The sequence below is a fragment of the Carcharodon carcharias genome, chromosome 7 (assembly GCF_017639515.1).
Source record: "Carcharodon carcharias isolate sCarCar2 chromosome 7, sCarCar2.pri, whole genome shotgun sequence".
In the NCBI taxonomy this organism is placed as follows: Eukaryota; Metazoa; Chordata; class Chondrichthyes; order Lamniformes; family Lamnidae; genus Carcharodon; species Carcharodon carcharias.
The window spans coordinates 172,545,322-172,565,236 of NC_054473.1; positions in this window are offsets into that span (position 1 = coordinate 172,545,322).

Below are 19,915 nucleotides of genomic sequence, written 5' to 3' on the forward strand. Positions count from 1 at the left end.
TCGGGCGGGCTTGCATGGAGCAAGTCTGCTCCCGGCCGACTTTCCTGTTGGGGGTGCGAGCAATGGCATACCACCCCGCCACAACACCTCCTCCCTGCCGCCTCCCCCACCACTGCAGGGTGGTGCTCAACATTTGTGAATCACCCTGTGGCACATCCTCACTTGCACTACCTAAACTTCTCCTCTGGTAACAATATCTAAGCTACTGAATGGGAAAGAGAAAGCAGGTGAAGTGGACTCTGGGATCAACGGGTTCGGGGCATAGAACCATCAGATCAAATATACCTGTGGAGGTTACTTACTAAGAATGCTTTCTCAGGATATAGGTATTGCTAGCAAGGCCAGCATCTATTGCCCATCCCTAGTTTTCTTTGAAAAGGTGGACTTCTTCTTGAACAACTGCAGTCCATGTGGTGAACGAAAAACTCCCAAAGTGCTGTTAGGTAGGGACCTAGCCTTTAATTCTAGAGAATAGAATACAGAGGCATAGAAATCATCCTTCAGCTATACGAAGCCCTGGTTCAATCACACCTACCGTACTGTGAGTAGTTCTGGGCATCACATCATTGGAAAGATATATTGGCCTTGTGGGGAATGTAAAGCTGATTTACCAGAATGATACCTAGACTCTAAGGATTAAGCTATGAAGGGAGATTAAACAACTAGGGTTGCATTTCCTTGAGTTTAGAAGGTTAAGAGATGACTTGATCAAAGTTTTCAGGTTGGGTAGCTATTCCCATTAGTTGGGGAGTCTCAGACTAGGATGGGCTTAGTCTAAAATTCAGAGCTAGATTTTTCAGGAGTAAAACCAGGAAACATTTCTTCATGCAGAGGGTGGCAGGAGTTTGGAACTCTCCTCTGCAAATGACAATTCATGCTAGATCAATTGTTCATTTTAAAACTGAGGTTGATAGATTTTTGCTAACCAATGGTATTAAGGGATATGGGGCAAAGGTAGGTTTATGTAGTTAGGTTGCAGATCAACCATGATCTCCTTGGATGCTGGAAAAGGCTTGAGAGACTAAATCGCTTACTCTTGTGTTCCTATGTGTGGAATTTTCCTAGAATTGCACTAAGTGTGGTAGCGGGCAGGTAAAATGGAGTACTACCCGCCGATGAAAATGGTGGGTTTTCAGGCCGTATCTTCCCGAGCCCGCCTCATTATATATTCACTCCTATGAAACACGCCGTTTCCATGGCACGCTCGCTATTACCCCGCTGTTACATCACGCCAGCCACCATCTTTAAAAGGCAGCCGCCAGCAAAGCGCTCATCACCACCAGCCCACCACCGCTGCCTGGGAGACATGGCCTGCAAAGGCAAAAAGACTGCAGCCCCCCCGCTTCAATGACGGGTCCCTCGAGTGACTGCTGGATGCCATGGAGGCCTGCTGGGATGTCCTCTTACCCCGCTCTGGCCACAGGATGGGCAGCAATGCCACCAACCCAGCTTGGGAGGCAGTGGCAACAGTGGTCAGCGCAAACGCCCTGGGGAGGAGGACAGCTACCTTGTGCCACAAAAGGATGAATGATCTCCTCCGTTCAACCAGGGTAAGTCACTCTTTTCATCACTCCCAACTCACACACTCACATCGTACATCCACAGGGCCCTCACTCACTGCCAGTGGAAGGGACATCACCATTCACTTTTTCACACACACCATCATTGACCTCATCCCGTCCATGGGACCACTCACCACCCACACAGGCCAGGCACACTTATCATCTGGCCCTGCAGGCGTCCTGATACACTCTCCCCATCTCTATCCATGCAGGAGAAGCTGGCTCACAACCGGAGGGGAAGGTCGCAGACAGCTGGAGGATGCTGGAATTCAAAGTTCAAAGTTCTGAAAACAGAGCCATCCAGCTGGCTGGTGATGACCAGGACCGGATCCTGTGCTGATGGTGAGGTCGACGCTGCTCTACCGAGTGAGGATCCAGCAGTGCAACATCCATCAGACAATCATGCTGTGAGTGATGTGTCCTCTTGCGCTAATTATCTCCCCTTGCTTTCACAGGTACATCTGCCAAACAGCTGACAGAGTTCATGACCCAGGGCCTCCAATCAAGATCCGAAGAAACTTCTGAAGAGGAATCTAAAGGCACTCTCCCTGAAGTCCCATCACAGTTTTCACCCACACCCTCCACCAGTGCAGACACACTCCTCGATGGGAGTAGCCTTGGGATCACAATCTGGTGAGCACATCGCATTTTCTGATCCACAGCAGGTGGAGGCAGGGACTCCCCAGGTCCCCGGCACTCGGAGGACTGCTGGAGGCAAGGATGTTGCTGAGTCCAAGTCAGATGATGAGCCTCTGGACTCGATCATGTCACAGTTGTTGGAGCTGCAAAGGCAAGCTAGGGAACAACAGAAAGGGATGTCCGCTGCAATCCTCAGCTTGCAAGGCACAATGGAGGAGTCTGTCCGTATTTAGGCTGTGGTGATAGCGCCGGCGTTGCAACATCTCAAGGTCAACTCTGGCAGGATGGCAGCCGCCATGGAGACCTTGGTCCAGGACGTCACTCCTGCACTGCTGTGCGGGCTCAATCGCTGATGGCATAGTTAGCCTCCAACAGTGTGTATGTGAGGAAGGTAATGGGCAGCTCGATTTCACTCCAGCTACCTCTTCCACTCACGGAGTCAGCCAGAGGCCTTTGGGCACCCATAGGGAGGAGGATCAGCAGATGCACGCTTCGGGGCCATCCACCCAGGTGACTCTGGGAGTGACTGGCCCATCTGACTCCCCTCTTCCTGTGACCTTCGCAGATCCAGCTTCACAGGCCGAGGAGGGTGCCACTGCCACACAGCGGGACCCTGAGAGCCAGCTGGGGCCCACCAAGTCTCGGCCCTTCAGAGGACGCCCGCCAAAGTCATCACAGACAGGGTAGCACAGTCAGCAGGCTGCACCCATCTGTGCTGTAGATGTCTGGGGAGCACCAAGACATAGTGGCAGGGTTAGGAAAGTTAGGTAAAAATAACTTTTTTGAGTCAAATCAATTAACCTAAATTAACAAAATCAGGGACAAAGTTTCCCTTAAAGGGAAACTGCAAAAACAAAAGACAAAATCCAAAGGAAACTTACCAATATCAAATTGAAATGTGATTAACGGGGTCTCTAAAGCACCTCAGTCACCATGGTGCCCACCAAGCACAGAAGGCCTCAACGGTGCCAGTGGACACCACGTGCTCTCTCTCCAGGGACACCCGGCCGCAAACATAGCAGTGGAAGGTGGGGGCAGACAGTAGGATCGATCGCCTGCTGCCTGGACCTGTTAATGGCCAACTTGGCCAGGCCCAGGAACAGGTTCACGAGGAGGATCTCCTGTCTCCTGGCACCCCCTCTGCACTGGGTGTCCATAGGTCAGGAGCGTGGGACTGAAGTGCAAACAAAGCTATGGTAAAAGGTTTTTCAAGAAACTAAAAAGGGGGTGCAGCCTACAACAATGAACATAGAAATAGTCCACGGATTCCACAAGGCCGCAAAAGATGCAGGTACCTTGGGAGCCCATGAACCAACACAACCTATGGTTGTTTGGGACTGCTGCGTGCAACAGTCTCCACCCCAGGGGGGTAATTTTCTCCCCGTTGGGGGGGGTTGTGTAGGGGTGGGCGTGGGCAGGCATGGAGTTGATCGGCGCCCCCTGACCGGGCGGGGAGGGGTTGTCTGAGTCAGGGCCTGCGCTCTTTCACGCATGCACACGAAAGAGCGCAGAAATCTCCCTGAGGCACAGGGTTGCCTCAGGGAGATTGGTTTTAAGTTTAATGAAGTGTTGTAAAAATTTTTATGACATGTCCCCTCATGTGAAACTGTCACATGAGCTGGGACATGTGCATTAATTTTAATAAAAAATTTTCTGAAAAGTTTAAATCATTCATGAAACCTCATCCCGCGCGTGGATGAGGTTCCATGAAAAATGTGAAGGCTGCCTGGGCTCTTCGCCTGTCCGCCAACATTAAGGTTGGACGGGGAGCTCAGCTGATTGCCTTAATTGCTTTTTAACGGGCCTTAACAGGCCTTTGACAGTTCGGTGGACGCGCATCCGAGTTGGCTGTGTGCTGTCCCCTCTCACAGAGCCGAAGATTCTGTCTCAGGTCCCCAATGGAAAGTGGGAGGACCCCCCCCCCAACTGTAGGAGGGCCCCCAACTGGGGATCTCTGCCACCAGATGGCAACAAGGCACGCCAGGGCGTGTCCAGGTGGCGGGCGAGGGCAAGGAAATGAAGGGTGTGTAGCAGCAGCCCATACAGGAAAACCCTTCGTGCCATGCTAAAGGCCACAGAGGGCATTTCAGCGAGGCAGCTCAGGTTGTGGGGCACCAGGTCCCATCCCAAGGGAGGGTTCGGGGTTTGGGGCCAATGTGCAATTCCGTCCAAACAGGGGTATGCTCGGACAGAATACCACCGCACACCTTGGGTCCCAGTATGACATCAGGGCCAAGCACGACCATCTTAAGGTATTGGATGGCACTGGCCACGGGCCGGACTTCCATGGATGCACGATGTGCCAACTTCTATGGTAGCATCCAGCCCACTCCTCCACCACCCAACACTTCCCCAATCCTGGTCACCCCAGCAGCCATAGCCCTCCTCTCTGCCAGGCACTGAAAAGGCCTGAGTCAGATATTCTCAGAGGCCACGTGAAGGTCTACAGAGTGTCCTCACTGCATGTTGTCATCATCCTCCTGCGATTGAGTGACTATTAGGGCCTCCACTGCATCTCCATGACAGGAGCATTCTTACAGAGGGTATTGGCACTGAGATAAGCCAGATTGGAGTCAAACATTCACAACTGCAATGTGAAGATCTACGGGGACACTTCACTGCCTGTTGTCATCATTCTCCACAAATCTGGCAGCTACGAGGGCCTCCTGAGTGTGCCTGCCTTGTCTACCCAGTGCGAGAGACTCATCCCCGTTGTCATCACCACCGAGGACCCCCTCACCCTCATCTCCGTTGGCGTCCTCCCCATCTTTGAAGACGTGCAGCTCCTCTATTTCCTCCTCAGCCAGCTCCTCACCCCATTGCAGTGGCAGATTGTAAAAGGCGCAACAGATGACGATGATGCGTGATACCCTCTGCGGACTGCATTGCAGGGCTGCACCTGACCAGTCCAGGCACCAGAACCTCATTTTCAGCATCCTGAAGGTCTGCTCCACCAAGCTGCGAGCTGCTGGATGAGCCTCGTCATACCTTCACTCTGCTGCAGTCTGAGGCCACTGCACGGGTGTCATCAGCCACATCCTCTGCGGGTAGCCCTTGTCCCCATGGAGCCAACCCTGAAGGCTTTTGTGGACCCTGGAAGACTGCAGAGATCTGCAAGCAACTAGTGCACACTCCCTGGAAACCGTGCGCATACCTACAGGATGCATTTCTGGTGGTCGCATACCAGCTGCACATTCAGTGAGTGGAATCCCTTGTGGTTGATGAAGTCCACTGAGTGTAGCGATGGAGACCTGAGCGCCACATGAGTGCAGTCAATCACACCCTGCACAGTGAGAATCCTGAGATCAGGGCAAATCCCAATGGCCCTTGCACCCTGGCTGTCCCGGTCCTGGGCGAAATGCACAAAGTTGTGTTCCATGGAGAAGATGGTATCCGTGACCTCATGGATACATTTGTGGGTGGCAGATTGTGAAATCCCACAGAGGTCACCTGTGGAGCCCTGAAAGGAGCCACTGGCATAGAAATTGAGCACCACAGTCACTTTCACAGCCACTGGCAGTGGGTGCCCTCCATGTCCCCTTGGTGCCAAGTCCTGCAGTAAGTGCCAGATGTGAGTCACCAGGTCCCTAGACATGTGTAGTCATTGACGACACTGGTTCTCTGTGCAGGAAGGGCAGGCAGCGTCTATAGACACTGGATGTTGCTAGGCACCGACTAGCCATGGCTCACTATCGCTCCTGGGCTGTGTGTGTGGGAGCCCCTGCTGCCCCTTCTTCATGAGGTTGCTGCTCCTGCCTTTGCACAGCCAGGAGCCTCAGTCGCTCTCTCCTCCATCTTCTACAGTCTCTGTGGGCCATCAGGCACACAGCTAGTCACCAGGATCCATGATCCTGATGTAGTCCTCCTGCAACATGAAAGAGAGAGGGATGTAGTTGTCATGGCTGTACATAGCACCTTTCCTGGCCCTGTGTGACTGCCCTTTAATGCTTCCCAGAGAACACTGGTCACCCCTCAGTTGGCCAGAGATGAGTGCGCTGCATGGCTGCCCTGTCAACCTGCGACATGAGGACACTGGTCTAAACCAGGCTGCTGAGATTGTAAGGGGCTGTGATCGCCTCCAGCAGTGACTGCTACATGGCCAGTGTTGGCGAGGAGATTGTACAACATGTGCAGTCCAACTGCTCTGCAGTCCACTAACGTGGTGGAGGACTCAAAGTCTGTGCTGCTGGGGGGGTGGGGGAGGGTGGGGGGTTGTGGGGGGGCGGTGGGGGGGGTGGTGGGGGGAGGGTGTGTGTGTGTGTGTGGGGGGGGGGTGTGGTAAGGTATGGAGCATTTGGGGACCCTTTGGTGCCTCCGCATTGCTTGCATGGGCGGGCAGGGCAGCACTTGACATCCCTCCCCTCATCAGGGTCTTCCGAGGCTGGTCAGCACTTGCCCCAGATACTGCCTAACGCTCACCGGTTGCCTCTGAGGCTGGCCCGCAGTTGTCCCCAGGCACCCCCCGCCCCTCAGCAGTCGCCTCCGAGTCCAGGTATCCGTTTCCCCCGCCTCTCAGTGACCCTGAGGCCTGTAAACTGCAGGCGAGCTGTGGAGAATGCTGCTGCTCACTCACCTCAATTATCCCAAAGTGAAGGCTGCCAAGTGCCGTTGTCTGTGTGCTGTTGTGAAACACGTCATGATGCTTTCCCGCCGACGTGGACGGACGATATGGTGGCGTTCCAAGAGCCTGGCAAGATGGCCTTTTAATTATAGGCTAATATATTACAATTAGCTCCCTGCCAACTGATGGCGAGAAAAGTGGCCTGCCATTGGCGAGATGAGCGGAAGATCGCGACCTGCCTTCACACTGTCGTGAAGTGGGTCCTGCCATATTTTCCGTGCACACCACCTATCACGCCTGCCGCCAGTGGGCTCAGAAAATTCCGCCCTATGTATCAGAATTTTGACCCAGCCACACTGAGGGAATGGGGTTATATGTCCAAGTCAGGATGGTGCGTGAGATGGAGAGCAATTTGGTGGTGACAATGCTTCTAGTCACCCGCTGTTCATCATACTATGTGGTAGAGGTTGCAGATTTGGGAGGGAGATGCCCCAAATGAGTTGCTGAAGCAAATCCTGTAGGTAATACACATGGCAGCCATGTTGTGCCAATGGTAGATGTCAAAGGCAATAGATGGGCTGCTGAACAAGTGGGCTGCTTTATCCTGGAAGATATTTCATCATTCCCAACTGTGTCTTGTCAATTGTGGAGAAGCTCTGGAGACTTTGAAGGTGAGACACTTGCTGAAAATATTCAGTTTCTAGTCTGCTACAGTTACCATTGTATTTATGTGACTGGTTCACTTCAGTTTCAGGTCAATGATGGCTCTCCAGGATGTTTATGGGGTGTATTCATGCAGGGTAATGCCATTGATTGTCAAAAGGAGGTGGCAGATTTTCTCCTGTTGGTAATGACCATTGTCTGGCACTTGTGTAGCATTAATGTTAGTTGCTAATCATCAGCCCAAGCCAGAATATTGTCCAGATCTTGCAACAAGTGGAGATGGCCTATTTCATGAACATAGGATCCCATGGGCCACAGACAATCTGTCTCTCCTTGTAGGCTTTAAAGAAGCAAATGTTTTCTAATGTTAAAGTTGTCATGGAAATGTAATTGGTTGTATTTAAATTGTATTTTTGAACTTAACTTTTACAAATTAGCCTGATGTAAAAATGTTGGCAAGTAAGGTTTTGTGCAGTACTTTGTTAAAATACCCACTGAAGATTCTAATATTGAAACTCCTACAAATTATATGCAATTTGTCTCATCATGGACCCTGCCAAACATGCTTAATTTCCTAAAATAGATTATTTACCAGACATAAATATTGCGAATTAATAAAACTTCATGAAATTTCTCCCTGGCTCTGAGTTTATTTAGTAAACCTCCAAGATAATAGTATAGCATTAAAATCTGTGCTGTCCCACCATGACAATTTGCAATTGATAGATTACACTTTCACAGATGGAGCTGTGCTCCAAAAGAATATTGCAAAATGTACAGCTCTACTTACCAACTTCAATGCAGGGCCAAATCACTATTTGGATGGACTCCTGCCAGAACTCCAGTGGGAGTCCAGCAAAATGACTCACAAAAGAGCTGGAATTCCAGATAGATCTGTATCCAATGTAATTGAGGAATTCCAGTCAGCTTTGTAGGGGGTAGTGCTTCCACCCACCCTTTAAGCTCCCTAGGTTGGAGGAAACAGGGAGTTCCCACTTCTCTGGACATTAGGAAATCCAGTTGAGCTGTACCAGTCACCAGGATGGCGCAAATAAGTCTCACCAGAGGAAAATGAGACACATTTTGCAAAAATTTTAGGATTGCTTCACTTATCCACACTAGGCTGAGGATGTGAAACTATTAGACCAATGGGCCATCTGGAGAAGCAAGGCGGGGGAGGTGGGGTGGGGACAAGCACCCCCATACAATGGCCAGGTACCAGAGCTTTTGGCCATATTGGGCAAGCATATATCCGAGATACATCCATTTTAGCTTAGGTGCTTCCAACTCCATAAACTTCAGGGCATTCAATGCTGGAAGGCACCAGCAGGCAAGATCACGGTGTAACTGTAAGCATCATTGCTTGCACCATTTCAGGGCAGCCGTAGCCAAGTGATACAATTGAACACAGAAGCTTAACAGATATCAGTCAATTGGTCCTTGCAATAATTATGCATTTCCTTCAATAGGAAATACTCTAATTTTCACTTATTGATCAAGAGCTGAGACCATGTCACAAATATGCTGCAGCACTGCTATGATTGTTGTGTTATCCCGATAAGTCATTGATCTGGTAGAAAATTAAATTTTCCCTATTTGCAATTATTCATTTGCCTCATTATTGTAATTGTTATTCAATAAAGTAATGCAGAGCGTTAGAATGCGATTGTTTGATTCTAACAGCTAAAACTAACAGTTCTGTTCATTTTTAATGTTAAAAGTTGTGTTTAATAAATCATAACCTTTGAGTAGTTTAATTTCGTCATATCAAAGAAACAAAAGATATAAATTCAACCAGAAAAAGTGTTGCCTTTCTTAATCCAATCCCACCCAGTTTCTGCCTTAACAAATCAAAAATAATTTTATATTTGCTGAACATTTTTATGAAGATTAAGGTCCCTTGGAACATTTTTGGCTTCTGGATAAATGAACTCATTTGGTTCATGAAATTAAACCAACTGCTGCTGACTTGCTTAATAGGCATGCAACTAATATTTAGCAATTCTGACCAGATCACAGACTTTAATTAGTGTCCCAAAATTTGAGTGGAATGGTAGTTGTTAAGTCAATTCCTGGTATTTACATTTAACTGGAATATGTGACCATAATCTGTAATGGCTAGTTGTGCATTGAATGCAAATCCTGTCTATCTGCTCAGTTTAATGGTTGCTGTTAGTGTAAAGGTTAATAACCTCTGAAGAATTATTCACACATACTTATGTTATTTAATTCCCCATATAGACCCCAATAGATAAAGTACTGTTTTTCAAATCATGATTGCTTGTTATTGAAATCTGCTTTACCTTTGGGATCCGAGTGCTTTCGATTCTCAGCTGGTTGCCACGAGGATTTCATATAGGAACAGGTTACTGAAAATCTGATCATCTAATTGAACGGGGTGGATTTGCAAATAGAATCAGATGATAAATATCAAAAACCTAATTATTTGATTGAATATTTAGAATTGTTATGATCAGGTGAGGAGGGGTTGAATGGCTCCTCCTTTCCCTCCTCATTTGATCGCAACAGTTTTCCTTTTTCTAAAAAAAAGAATGGATACACTTGCCGATTCGGTGAGTGCTTAACTCTTTATGTGCTGTGGCCATAACAGACACAATCAGATAAGTTTTCTTACGGTTTTAAGAAAGAAGAGAGGATGGTTTTATGTACTTAACCCTCACACAAATAGTTTACACAGTGGGGAAGATATAATAAGCAAATTAGAGTCCAGTAAAATTAAAGGGTCTACAGCTCTTGAAGGTGGCTCACTTCAGACAGAATTCAGTTGTCTGCTACTTCACTTGGTGGTCCTGCTGCTTTGCAGTATTGAGGCAGTTTATGAATAAGTAGGCAGATGATTTACCTGTTCTTCTGGAGACAGCAGCACTGGGTTGAATTCTTTTTGAAATCTCTGTCTGTGGCACTGGGTAGTCAAAATTGGCAGAGTTCAAAGCTTGCCCGCTGGATGGAGCGAGAGAGAGGACCTCATTTGTTCCTTAGCTTCTTAGTTGCTTGTCCTGTTCTGCAGAGAAAACAGGTGCTTAAACACATAAAGAATTGTCTTTCAAAATGCCCTTCTCTCTCCAACTGCCCAGTGACCAAAATATGGTCATGGCTAGTGTATTCCAGTTACCTTGATTAGATCATGGTTGGGAATTTCTCCCTCAGGCATTTTTAAAAATTAATTCATGGGATGTGGGCTTCACTGGCTAGGCCAGCATTTATTGGCCACCCCTAATTGCCCTTGAGGAGGTGATGGTGATCTGCCTTCTTGAACCACTACATGTCCATGTCCATGTGGTGTAGGTGCACCTACAGTGCTGTTTGGAAGGGAGTTTCATGATTTTACCCAGGGACAGTGAAGGACAAATTCCCAAGCCAGGATGGTGAGTGGCTTGGAGGGGAACATCCAAGTGGTTGTGTTCTAATGCACTTGTCATTCTAGATGGTAGTGGTTGTGGGTTTGGAAGGTGCTGCCTAAGGAGGCTTGGTGAGTTCCTGCAGTGCAGTTTGTAGATGGTACACACTGCTGCCACCATGCATTAGTGGTGGAAGCAGTGAATGTTTGTGGATGGTGTGCCAGTCAAGCAAGCTGCTTTGACCTGGATGGTGCCAAGCTTCTTGAGTGTTGCTGGAACTGCATTCATCCAGGCAAATGGAGATTATTCCATCACAATCCTGACTTGTGCCTTATAGATGGTGGACAGGCTTCGGGGAGTCAGGACGTGAGTTATTCGCTGCAGGGTTCCTAACCTCTGGTCTGCTCTTGTAGCCACAGTATTTATATGGCTAGTCCAGTTCAGTTTCTGGTCATTGGTAACCCCCAGGCTGCTGATAGTGGGGGATTCAGCAATGGTAATGCCATTGAATCTCAAGGGGCGATGGTCATATTCTCTCTTGTTGGAGATGGTCATTGCCTGGTACTTATCGTGGTGTGAATGTTACTTACCACTTGTCAGCCCGGTCCTGGATATTGTCCAGGTCTTGCTGCATTTGGACACGGACTGCTTCAGTATCTGAGGAGTTGCAAATGGTGCTGAACATTGTGCGATCGTGAGCGAACACCCCCACTTCTGACCTTAAGATGGTCAGGGTTACATTGTCCAAGTAGCCATGTTCAATGGTTTGTCTCTACGCAGTTGAATACCCAAGTGATTGCCTGGACACTTTTCTAATGGGATAGGAGATGACTCCCATTCATCTCTTTCAAGGCAATTGTTCCTGGTGTGGCTCTGCAGCCAGGTTGTCTCCATTTCAATAGTTTTGGAATGTAGAAGATACAGTTATGCAAATGTGCAGCCATATTTGACTGTGAGCCCAAGTCACTTTTAAAATCTGTTAGGTGTTTCCAGCCAGTAAATTCACAACAGAACATAAGAGGAAGGTTTTCTATTGGCAGGTAAAGTTTTTGCAGAATAAAAACATGATCCCTTCTACAGTGCAATGTTTCTATTAATCGCACATTCTCACATAAGTCGACAATATGTATTCACCCTGTTGCCCATTCATTGGACAACAGTAGCAACTATATTGAAAGTACTTATGTCCAGACCTGTATACACTTGCAAGACGAAGGCTCATTTTTGGAGCAAAGTATTGGTAGCAAGAGCCATAAGTGAAAACTGAATGTCAAATACATTAAAACTGCCACAAACAACATATTATGCATTCTTCAAATCTATATCTTCTTTTACAATATGGTAATTTATTACCTACAGTTTTTCAACAATGTGTTCATAACATAGGGTATGTGAATAGAAAAACATCTCCGATGTCCAACAAGGTCAAAAAGCTTAAAGAAAATCCCCAAATAGAACATTCCTAATGTTTGAAGGTTGTAGGTAGAATTGATGAGATGGGAGTGGGAGAAAGTGGTCTCCTGATATTCTGCCGTAACTTCAGTGGGAGATTAGAACTTGCAGGGTTTCTGTCAAATTTATATATGAAGATCAGGAGAATCCCCTTGGAATCCCCTCTGTATTTTGTTTCAATGTTCTCCCAAATAGTAAATAAGTTCAATCACATTTTCATCACCTCACCTGTCACCTACCTTTCTAACCTCCTCCAACTCGACAGCCCTCCACAATCTCTGCATTCTTCCAATTTTGACCTCTGGTGCATCTCTAATTTTCCATGCCTCATAAGTGGTGGTCATGCCTTCTGTTGCCTAAGCCATTAACTGTAGAACTTTCTCCCTCGATATCTCTGCCTCCCTATCACTCTCTCCTCCTTTAAGATGCTCTTTTGAACCTGCTGTAGTGATCCCCCTGGGGAACTGTAAATGAAAATAATCAAATTTAAGGCAAATTTCCTTATAAATAAATGATACAACAAAGATATGTGTTACAGGACCTCAAGCACCCCCATCACTCCCTGCACAATGTATTATGTATTACATAGCTGCACAGTTCCACAATATTCTGTTCTTTATTCATGCAGGGTAGGTCAAAAGTCCTAACCAATGACAGCTTTCATCTTTGAATTTTACAGGCACGATTATCATCAGTAAGGTATACTTCTATGAACTCTCTCTCCCTTGGATTATTACAGTCTAAATGGTGTAGCTTCCAAGTGTTCATTTTCAACTGACCAATGAATAACACCCTGATTCATGGTTTAGCCCCTTCTGTGAAAAAACCCAGTTCATTAGCATCTTTGAGCTACTCATACATCTTTCAGGTTTTAAACCCTTTTATTCTATTCACACATTGCCTCCAAAAACTCCTGTAACCAGTTGATTGTGTGGACACTTTACTAATGGGATAGGAAATGGCCTCCGTTCATCTATTTCAAGGCAATTGTTCCTGGTGTGGCTTTGCAGGTTGTCTCCATTTCAACGGTTTTGGAATGTAGAAGGTACAGTGTTGCAAATGTGCAGCCATCTTTGACTCTGAGCCCAAGTCACTGGAATGTGGCTTTAGTCTTTCAAAAAAAATCAGTTAGGGGGTTTCCAGCCTGTAAATTCTAAAGTTATTTTTTGATACAGAGTTCCTTTGTTCTTTTCCGTCAAGCAGAAAAACTGACCTCTCCCTGGAAGAGATTTTCTTCTTCTCCTGACAAGAATTCAGTGTGTTCCACTTCTGGCTCGGTCTTGCTTCTCTTTGTGTCTGCATCTGTGTTCTGAATGCCTTCGCTCTCCTGTTTGAAACTCTCCTTTTTTGTCTGCCAGCCATAAGGCTTCTGCTTTAACTTCCTTCCTGTTGGTACTGCTTCCAGGTCAAGGGTTGCCAGGTCACATAGAACAGTATTTCTCATTATCCAAGAAAATTGAAATTGGCCCCTTTACAATTGATGCAAATTCTTAAAAGTCCTTTTCAAACATTCTTCAAAATATTACAGATCCCGCAGGCATTTTAAAAAGATTACAGAAGTTTTTTACTGCATTGCTGCTAGGTCAAAGGTCATCACACTAAGGCTAAGAGAGAGCTTTTGATCACCAGTCCTCTTGGGCAGGATTTTCAGGTCGCGGTCGGGCACGGCAGCGTGGTGGAAGAGGCTGCGACACAGTCCGCCACTCACGACCGGCCCCTGACTGCGATTTGACGCTGGCTGGCCAATTAATGAAAGGCTCAGCATTGCCGGGGTGGGGGCGGGAGGAGAGCGAGCGCTGAAGTCTGGGCAGGCAGGGGGGTAGCGCGCAATGAAAGCTCCCTGAAAGCAGAGAGCTGCCTCAGGGAGCTGAAGAATTTAAAAATCAAAAATAAAGATTTGGAAATTCTGGAAAAAAAATCCTCACACAGGACTCACTCACATGAACAAAGACATAATAAAAATCATGTCAAAACGCTTTTTTCTAATTAATGCCGGAAATCTCAACCCACCAGTGAATGAGGTTTCCTCAAAAATTCAAAGGCTGCCTGGCCATTTCACCCTTCCACCAACTGTAAGGTTGGACGGGCAGCGAAAAATCTCTCTTAATTAATACTTTAATGGCCTTAATAGGCCTCTTAATTGTCGGAGAGCACGCAGCAGATTCTCGCATGTGCCCGCCAACCGAAATATCGCGCCAGATCTTTTACGCCCGATTGGCTCCGGTGCGGGCCCACATGCGAGACATATCTGCCGCTTATTTCCTAATACACTTCAATGTGAAATTTTGTTTCATCATGTTCCTGTGAACCCCTTGAGATTTTTATTATGTTGATGGTGGTATACAAATGCAAGTTGTTTTTATTATGGGGAACAGTTGGAGAGTAATCTTTGTGTATGATTCAACTCCTAGAATGCATATGAAGGACTGAGTAAGCAACATGATGCTTTGATAGTCCATAATCTGTGATAAAAGGTCAACTGCTTCTCTTTTGATTTCCAATCACAAAATCTTCAGGGTGTAGAGGAAAAGCAAAAATTATATCAAAAGCAGATCTTCTACTTCTACCATTAAATGATTGTTATCTGGATCGGAAAACATTCTCAAATTCTGACTTTCAAAGCTGTGGTTTATAAAAAAAATGTAAAGATCCTTCACATTGAAGTCAACCTGAAGAACTAGCTCTAGAAACAATGATTCATTATTGCGTTGTGAAATGCTTAATGCAGAGGACAAAATATGGTTTGTATCATCTTCTCTCCACAGATAGTACTGAGGCATACACTTTCATGCCAACTATAAAAAAAAATGCAAATAATAAAGTAGCGTCTAAGCTTTTTGTCTTTCATGACAGAGCCTCACAAGCCACGCATATAGCGTTTAAATCAGTGGTCCAATAATTTGCATAGATCTCAAGTGATTGATAGTAACAGATATAATGGAAAGTGGTGCAGTAAAATAAGATATCAGTTGAGAAGTTTATCAAATATGCGCACTCTACCCAAAGGTTGGATTAAATCCAAAAAGAGCATAAGGACGTGTAGGGATCTGTTTGAAAAATGTATGGCCTATGTATCAGACTCGGTTAGTTTCCTGGATTTTTTCCAGAAGCTATGTCTGACCACTGAAAAAAGTCCAGGCTTTTTGTTGAAGTTATGGCAGAGAAGTGGGAGAAACCCAAAGGAATTGGCCCCATAAGTCATCAATAGGGGAGAAGGAAGAGATCAAACTCCTTGTTTATCAATGAAAACTGAACAATTTAACAGGATTCTGAATTCTGTGGCTGTCACTAGATAAATAAACTATTGCTGTAACTAGTTTTCTTAAAGATTCTTTTGAAATATCAATCAAAGAAATTACCTTTACTTCCACTCCTGAGAAATAGCTTTCTGTTACCACAAGATTTCTAGGGCTTCCCCTGAGGAGTGCAGCATTGATGCTTCCATTGCCTATTATAGCTAGTGTACAACTGTTAATATGCAATGAGGTGCTGAGATGCGGTGTATTCCATGGCCTCACAAGAGGCTTTACAACAGGATCCACCTTTACAGCATATGCTGTATTCCAGGAACAACTCAAAGGGATCTGGAACATTGGTTAGAACTATTGGATAAGCTAATCTATACAATATTCAGCCCTTAGAGCCTTCTTGATGCTATTCTCCAATAGCATGATGTATCTAGTAACTGCAGGTCGATAATACTGCAGCTGTACTCCTGATTCAGACCCCTTATTGTGCATAAGCCTTTGCCATGTCATGGGCCATACCAGGGATGAGATTTTTTTTTTATTTGCTCATTGGATGTGGGCATTGCTGGCTCGGCCAGTATTTGTTGCCCATCGCTAATTGCCCTCCAGAAGGCGGTGGTGAGCTGCCATCTTGAACAGCTGCAGTCCATGTGTCATAGGAACACCATAGTGCTGTTAGGAAGGGAACTCCAAGATTTTGACCCAGCAACAGTGAAGGAATGGTGATATAGTTTCAAGTCTGCCAGGGTTCTGCCAGGGTCACTCAGCTTCTGACCTCATTACAATCTTGGTTCAAACATGGACAAAAGAGTTGAACTCCAGAGGTGACGTGAGAGTGACTGCCCTTAACATCAAGGCAGCATTTGACTGAGTGTGGCATCAAGGAGCCCTAGCAAAATTGAAGTCAATGTAAATCAGGGCGAAAACTCTGCACTGGTTGGAATCATACTTAGCAAAAAGGAAGATGGTTGTAGTTGTTGGAGGTCAATCATCTCAGTTCCAGGACATCACTGCAGAGTTCCTCAGGGTAGTATCCTAGGCCCAGAAATTTTCAGCTGCTTCATCAATGACCTTCCTTGTATCATAGGGTCAGAAATGGGGATGTTCACTGATGATTGCACAATGTTTAGCACCATTTGCGACTCCTCAGACGCTAAAGTAGTCCATATCCAAATGCAGCAAGATGTTGTTAATATTCAGCCATGGGCTGACATGTGGCAAGTGACATTTATGCCACACAAGTGCCAGGCAATGACCACCTCCAACAAAAGAGAATCTAACTGTTACTCCTTGACATTCAATGGCATTTAACATTGCTGAATCCCCCCATTATCAACATTCTGAGGGTCACCATTGACCAGGAACTCAACTGGACTAGCCATATAAATAATGTGGTTACAAAAGCAGGTCAGAGCCTAGGAATCCTGCGGCGAGTAACTCAGCTCCTGACTCTCCAAAGCCTGTCCACCATCTACAAGGTGCAAATCAGGAGTGTGATGGAATACTCTCCATTTGCCTGGATAAGTGCAGCTCCAGCAACAGTCAAGAAGCTTGACATCATCCAGAACAAAGCAGCCCACTTGATTGGCACCCTTTCCACAAACATTCACTCCCTCCACCACCGACACATAGTATGCACCATCTACAAAATGCATTGCAGGAACTCACCAAGCTCCTTAGGCAGCACCTTCTAAACCTACCATCTAGAAGGACAAGGGCAGCAGATACATGGGAACTCCGCCACCTGGCAGTTCCCCTCAAAAACACAAACCATCCTGACTTGGAAATATATTGCCGTTCCTTCACTGTTGCTGGGTCAAAATCCTGGCACTCCCTCCCTAACAGCATTGTGGGTGTATCTATAGCACATGGACTGTAGCGATTCAATATGGTAGCTCACCACTACTTTCTCAATGGGCAATTAAGGAAGGGCAATAAATGCTGGCCTAGCTAGCAATGTCCACATCCCATAAATGAAGTTAAAAAAATGTCAGGATGGTGTGTGACTTAGAAGAACTTGCAGTTGGTGGTGTCTGCTGCTCTTGTCCTTCTAGATGTTAACAATTGTGGGTTTTGAAGGTGGTGTCTAAGGAGCCATGGTGAGTTACTGAGGTGCATCTTGTAGATGTTACACACTACTGCCACTGTACGCTGGTCGTGGCGGGAGTGCACGTTTAAGGTTGATGAGATGCCAATTAAGCAGACTGCTTTGTCATGGATGATGTCAAGATTCTTGAGTGTTATTGGAGATGCACTCATCCAGGCAAGATCATGCTATGTTCATGGCTTGGTCCATCAAATTCTGGTACAACTCATTGTAACTATCCAGTTCCAAGCTGGAGGAGAGCCAGGAATAATGGCCCCTAAAGCTAAGTAATGTAATATGCTTCTAAATGTTCCTCTACAGGTCCAAAGAAATTCTAATTACCATGCTGAAAAAATATATCTGCTTGATATAATAATAATGTCTAAATAAATTGCTAACAGCAGACCTGCAGGTGATCAAACATTATTTGAGAAATTGGCATCTAAATGTAATCCATACACACCCTGCTTTCCATCTGGATAATAAGAGAGCTAACAATCAGCTCAGGGTACCAGTCTGCGGCACTCAGACTTAAATTGAGAAAGCACATTTCATCTTGAACTGAAACTTCACCATGGTCTGACATAATGGGAAAGGTTTTCAACTCAGTGCTTGGGCATTCAGCTGGCATTGTGGATTGGCTCCCTGTTATGGAAACTGCTTGATGCTCATTTACATTGGAAATGGTAAAATCGGGTGATTTCAATAATGAACCACTGATCTGCAAAACCAGTTTTATGTCCAAATGCAAAGACAAACATCTACTTCAGTGACACCATTGCTGAGGTCCAGCTGCATCAAGGGTCTTTGTCATCAAGAAATTGACTCATGTGACCTCAGGCACCACTAGTTTCTTAATGGCAAAGGGCTAAACATCGGTCCTTGTTGCTTCTTGGATGCAATGATCATGATTCACAATTACCCCCAGCTTTGTTTTATTATGGATTTGTTTGGTGTCTCTTTGATGAGATCTTGAGACTTGTATGTTTAAACATGAACTATTTATTGGTAATACTTAAGTATGTACAGATCCCAGTTACTGCCATGGTGCTGCTGCCATGCAGGTTTCTCCTAGACTGCTCTCTGAGTCTATTAACATGAAACTCTATTCATCATACATTGGGAGGTGTTATTCTCCAGACCCACGTTAACCCTTGCTCTGCCGAGCACCTTTACATTACAATGGTATGCAGGCACACACAACACCCCCCTTTCTTCTCAAATCTTCTCCCTTCTCATGGAGTATAGCTATTTACAATACAATCTTTACTTGCTTTCCCTTCTCCCCCACCCCAAGTCTCTGACTTTATAAATTCAGATGGTCTTGAGGTTTGACAGTACTTCAACATCTTGATCTGTCATTTTTGGAGGAATGGTAGTAGTACCCTGTGTTTTTTGCTGCTTGGTTATCTCCATTTGGTTCACTTTTTGTGCTCCTTCGAGTTGTGTTTCTCTTTATTGACAACATGTCTGCTTTTTTCAGACACTGTGAATTTGTCCCATTCCTTCTGAAGGGAATGTGCACTCCATTCATTCCTATAATGGACTTAAGTTTTCTTTTTCTGTGTATCCGCCATGTTCTTGCTGGATGCTGACATTTCACAAATGGAACCTTCATTTCCACTTGTTTCACAATTTCAGCCAAAGGCTTGTTTGCCATTTTATTTTAAAATTGTTTTGCATGCTTATGAATTTTTTTATTCAGCGCAATGATTCCCAGTATGCCTGAGACATCAGTGCTATTTATTTTTCTAGTTCCTTGTGCTTCAGTGTTGGATGTGCATTTTCCGATCTCATTCCTGTCTTCTCTTTCTATGTCTGCAGCAGAACATTGTCCTTGTCCTTCAGTTTGGCTTCACTGTTGGCCAGGTCTGTCTCCAGTAAAGTCTTAATTTGTTTGAATTTTGTAATCTTGTTACTCATGGCTTCATTACCTGCTCAAGGCTTGGAAAGTTCGACAGCTTTTCCTTTCAATGCCTCTTTGTTTTCATCCAGTTGGTTCTTCAGCTCTTCTGTTTTTTTTGTAGCTTTCAGCTTCCTCCTGGCATATGGAACATTGCTGAGTCATCTTTGCCAACTGGTTTTTCAGTTTGTTCAGATTGGCGTTAAATTCATTTGTTTCTCTTCATAATTTTCCAAGGGTAGAAACTTTTACCTGAGGGATCTTTGTAGCATGTGAAGGTCTTTCAATAGGTTTACCTTTTCTCTGTGAAGCTCGCATGCTTCATCTTGAGTTTTTCAGTAGTTCAGCAATGTCCTTGAGTTTCTTCTGCTGTTCTTCCATGCTGCTGTTTAAGACAGCCTTCATTTCTTCATATTGTTGAATGGTTATACATGTCTTTTGC